Raw genomic sequence first — 5,643 nt, 5'->3', positions numbered from 1 at the left:
TGTGTAGCTATGTCTCAGCAAAATGGTATAATGATGTGACCTTCAAAAGAGCCCTCAATGCTATCAAAAAGAACTCTAAATACATGAATTCAAAAATATATAATTTCTCAACTATAAAAAAATATAAGGATGCAATATAAATTATATGAGGGGCTTCATGGAACTAAAACAACAGGGAACTTAACTACAAGCCAGCTTGTCAGAAATAAAAAGACAGGCATATACAAAGACACTAACTAGATTGTGGAGTCCAAGATCACCCTTGGACAGCACAAATTTAGGCCAAGGCATGGTCAAGAAGGAAATCTCAGGATAAAGTCACACCCAGCTAAATTTACAAAGGTAAGCAGATCTCTGAATTCTTTTGCAATATTAAAAAAAAAATGAAAACTGTACTTTTACTAAGAATGGAATGTTGGTTCATGGAATAATCAAGACAGAACCTTGAATAAATCTCTGAATTGATATGTAAATAAAAATCTGGGCTTTTGGTCCGCATGAGATGAGCTAGTAGAGAGTAACAGCCTGCTCTTTTTAGAATTTTTCCTAACAAGAGTTGAGGTGTCTGGAGATCTCTGGAGAGTCAACACAGTTCTTCAAGAATTTTTTTTCTAAGAGGATTTCTGATTTTGGTCAGAAAATCCGTGGAGAGTGAACACAGCTCTTTTAGAATTGTTTTCTGGATTTCTGGTTTTAACTGGAAAACCCAAGGATTTTAGAATTTTTCTAACATGATTTCTGACTTGGTCAGAAAATCTAAGAATTAATTTTTACTAGCAGAGAGAGCTCTCTCAACCAGATAATTTTTAGAATAGAGTCTTTTTTTCCCCTGCTCCCAGAAACCCCTTCTCTCAGAATTTCTCTTCAAGCCTTGGCTAGTCCATGGCAGCTGGAAATGAACAGGGATGGGAGTTGGGGGGACAGGAGCAAGAAGAATTGAGTGGTCAATGAAAGAAGGGAGGGAAAAAATACATGCAGAGGCAGTTGGAAAAAATCTATTTGCAACATCCTTTTCTTACTATTATAAAACAATAAGAGCTTTTCATTTACCTAGATGATTTAAACCTTCAAATAACCCAACTGTATGATAGAAGGAAAAAGACAGCCCTTAGTTACATTATATTTCTTTCTTGTGAATCAAACGAATACTGTGGAGCTAAACTGAGTATTTTTTTCTGTTCTAAAGACAAGATTAGTACATATGTGAACAATGAAAATCCACTTTTAAATGTAGACCTAGGGTGGGTGATATGGTTCAGAGAATAAAAATACTTGCTGCTCAATGCTAAGTATGATGACCTAAGTTCAATGCCTAAAACACAAATAAAAGGAAAGAACCAACTTCAACAAAGTTATCACCTGACCTTCATCTACATGCTATGGCAAGGGTGAACATTCTACATATATTTTACATGCACACACACACACATTAATGAATTATGAGTATAATAAAAGAATATTTGAAGGTTGTAAAATTCTGCTTCTACAATATTTCTTTAATTTCTGAATTTCAGGATTAACTTTTCACTTGTGTTTTTGCTATTGTTGTTGAAACCTATTTCTAAGGAAAATATACCTAACAAAGTAAATGCTTTATAAATCTTTCCTAGCTCTCTCTAAAATAATTATCTTCTATTATTAACCCAGAAAAATACATTAAGATGATAATTGGCTCCTTAAATATATCCCATAGGACATGACCTGGAATTCAGAACACTGTTACAAAAGTAACGATATTAATATTAACAACGTTGTGCACCATGCAGAGTTCTGGAACATCTGAAGGAAGAATGGACCAGACTTTAAAGGGAAAACATAGGAAATCACTAAATGCAATTTTCACTTCTTTAGTATTGATGTAAAGAATGTTTTAGGAACATAAGAGAGCTCATTTTTTATAAATCAGTGATACTATGGCATTCCTCAGTAAACATCCTATAATCTTCTGCAAAAGCTTGGATAGTGATTTTATTTCTTTAGAGTGATGGAATAAAACACAATATACTAGAAAAACTTCACCCTGTTCTCTCTATTCCATTTTTCTGGCCCATAGCTCTACCTCCTTTACCAGAGGCTACTCTGGCACCAGGGCTCATCAGTCAATGCTGGTACTAGTGATCCCAAAAGCAAGGTTTTGTCATGTAACTCACAAAAAGGGGGAGAGGAGAGGGAGAGGGAGAGGAGAGGAGAGGGGAGGGAGAGGGGAGGGAGAGGGGAGAGGGAGAGGGGAGGGGAGGGGGGAGAGGGAGAGGAGAGAAGGAGAGGAGAGGGAGAGAGGGAGAGGGAGAGGGAGAAGAGAGAAGGAAAAAAAGAAAAAGACATGCTACTAGATCTGAAGACTCCCTCTTTACCAGAATCTCAGGTCACTTAGTCAAGAAGACTGAGGAAGCAAAAACTTAAGTTGAGGGAAGTTAAAAAAAAACACTTGTTCAACATGATAAACTCAGAAATTCATATCTCTAATAAGCACAGTTATACAACCTAAAATAACCAGAAAACCGAGGTGCTAAAGATCAGTATAAGAACATATTACATGACAGCCAGGGAAACATGGCACCACTAGATTGAAGCTATACTAGAGCAAGCTTGGGATATTCCAACACAGCTGAAGTACAAGAACAGACCTTAAATCCAAAATTATGAAGACGATAAACACCTCTAAAGAGGAAATGAATTCATCTCTGATAGAAACACAAGAAAATGTCATCATACAGGTGAAGGCAATGAATAAAACTTCTCAAGATCTGAAATAGAAATAAAAACCAGAAAGAAAACACAAACTGAGGCAATTGTAGATGTGAAAAAGCTAGGGAAGAGGCCAGAAACTACAGACACAAATATCACAACCACCACCAACAACAACAATAACAAAAGGGATGGAAGAAAGAATTTCAGCTGTGTGTTCACAAATCCAGGCTTATAAAAGTTACTAGAAGGAAAACTCCAACCCAAGGAGGTAAAATATACCTAAGAAAACACAAGAAATAATTTCACTCCAGCAAATAGAAAAGGAAGGAAACACACACACACACACACACACACACACACACACACACACACACACACACACAAGAAAGACCACCACTAACATCAAAATAACAGATTAACAATCATTGGTCATTAATGTCTCTCAACATCATTGGACTCAGTTCCTCAGGAAAAAAGAGACAGAGTTACAGAAGGAATCCGAAAATGTATCCATTAATATTCTTAATTCAGGATATATACCTTAACATCAAAATATCAACTTTACCTCAAGTTAAAGGGCTAGAAAATGATTATCTGAGCAAAGAAACCCAAGGCACAGCTGGGGTAACCATTATAATATTAAGGAAAATATACTTCCAACCAAAGTTAATCAATGGATATAAGAAACATTACTTTATACTCATCAAAGTAAAAAAATCCACAAAGAGGGCATCTCAATTCTGAATATATATCCCTCTAATGCAAGAACACCCACATATTTGACAGAAACATTTCTTCATCACACACTAAAAACCCACACATTAGTAGTGGAAGAGCTCAACACACCACTGTCACTAATCGATAGGTCATCCAAACAAAATCTAAAGCAGAAATAATGGAATGAACTACACTATATCTCAAATGAACATAAAAGATATGTACACCGCATTTCACCCAAACACAAAAAATATACCTTCTTCTTAGCATGTCCCTGAACCTTCTCCAAAATTGATCATATACTAAGCAGAAAAGCAAGACAACACATACAATTGATTGAAACAACATGCTGCATCTTATCAGACCACTGTGGGTTAGAGCTGAACAGCAACACAAAGCCTACACTCTCATGGAAAAAGAACAACCTCCAACTCAAATAGAAGAAATAAAGAAATTAAAGAATTCAATGAAAATGAAAGCACAACGTGCCCAAACTTATGGAACATGATGAAAGCAGTGCTGAGAGAAAGTTCATACCACTAAGTTCCTTCACAAATTAGCGAGAGCTCATACTAGTAACTTAACAATAAGTACACCAGAAAGCTATAGAACGAAAAGAGCAAACACCCGAGAGGAATAGACAGCAGGAAGTAATCAAACTCAGTGCGGAAATAGAAACAAAGAGAGTAATACAAAAAAGCAAACAACAGAGCTATGTTCAAGTAGTTATTTTAAGATAGTACAAACATCAACATTTATACTCAACATGCTTCTATTAACAGAGATTTTATTTATTTTTTTATTTTAGTTTTATTTTTGTCTGTTGAGGTGCCATGAAAGTGGTAGTGTTTACATAGAATTGGTGAATACAGGATTTAACTTGGGCAGCTGTTTTATATTCTGCAGTAGCTCAGATATCATACTTTTTTTCCATGATATTTTATTTTAAAAGAGGAAAAGTGTTTAATTTAGACTGAAATTAGCAATTAGGACCACATTGCTGAGTTTGATGCTAACAGATGGCAGAATAACTCCCTACAGTATACTTTCAGAAAAGGGGAGTTCACTGATTGAAGGCATGAGACAAGACACACAAATTCAGAGAACTGAAGAAGACGAAATGTTCCATATTTTGATTATTGGTTTGGAGATATGGTCTTGCTAGGTTACCTTGATGGCCTGATACACACTCATGTCCCTCTTTGAATTTCAGTGCATGGCCGTGTTCTTTACTCCACTTCATGAGAGTTGGGTTTATGGAAATAAGTTCTAAAAGGCCCAGCAAGAATAATCATTTTTATTTCTTACACTGATCTACAAGTTAGATTTTAATTGTGTTAACAACTACATAAGGAAAGGCTATTGTGTTCACTGAATGTTTGCTTAGAATTCAATAGTATATTTATTTTGAAGCAAATGGGCCCCTTTGCCACGTAACAGGCAAACACTAGGTCACACAATCTTCACAAATTAAAAACCTATGTATCCCTTAATTTAAGGAAAAACGTTTCTTGCACTTTAAAAAACAACTGAAATGTACTAAATACCTATCACATATAAAGAAATCAGTGCTTTATTATGATTTATCTTAACTGTTGAAATTGTCTTTAATGTATTTTCCTAAACTCTTCTTAAAATATGGTTCACCAGTTTGATGTTTATTTTCCTAGCTCTGACTTCATTAACATAGCCATCCATTCTTACTTGACTTTATATTTTCATTTTAAAAGCCATTAGTTATTTGCCCTCTTCTACCTACCTCTTAAAGAATATTTGAAGGAGCTTACTCCTTTAGGCTGTAAATTTATTAAGAGCTCTCCATGGTTCTCTTTGGAGAAGAGTATTAATCTAAATCTTAAAGAATGTATTGCTCTATTACATGCAAACACCCAGAGACTTCTCTGGGTATTGTTGCTCTTATTCAATGCAAGATATTGACATTTAGATGCAGTCACATAACTTAGCTTAGTAGTTCAGGAGACTCGTAAGCAGCTTGTAATATCCATGCATTGGTGGATGAAACATTTCCTTTCCCTGCAAGTGTGTTGATCTGCATATTTACAAAAGACAATTACATAAACTTCTAGTTTTAATTTTTTAGGGACTATGCATAGGCAGTATTAGAAACGCTACCAGCAACTGCATTCAAAATCATTGTTGGAAAGGGAACAAGAAGTGTTAACTTTTGATAAATTGTCTTGTCTTCAGACTTGAGAATCAGGGTCATGCATGAGCTCA

The 5,643-nt window shown here is 35.3% G+C and overlaps 1 non-coding gene across 1 annotated transcript; it reads left to right on the top strand.

Annotated features, from left to right (window-relative positions):
- Positions 1–649: 649 nt before the first annotated feature.
- On the top strand, positions 650–710 carry LOC116890438. Its single transcript, XR_004386634.1, has one exon. It is a non-coding gene; the product is annotated as a U7 small nuclear RNA (small nuclear RNA).
- Positions 711–5,643: the final 4,933 nt, after the last annotated feature.

The sequence above is a fragment of the Rattus rattus genome, chromosome 1 (genome assembly GCF_011064425.1).
Source record: "Rattus rattus isolate New Zealand chromosome 1, Rrattus_CSIRO_v1, whole genome shotgun sequence".
In the NCBI taxonomy this organism is placed as follows: domain Eukaryota; kingdom Metazoa; phylum Chordata; class Mammalia; order Rodentia; family Muridae; genus Rattus; species Rattus rattus.
Note: the sequence above shows the minus strand (reverse complement) of the source record. Positions and strands in the feature narration are given on the sequence as shown.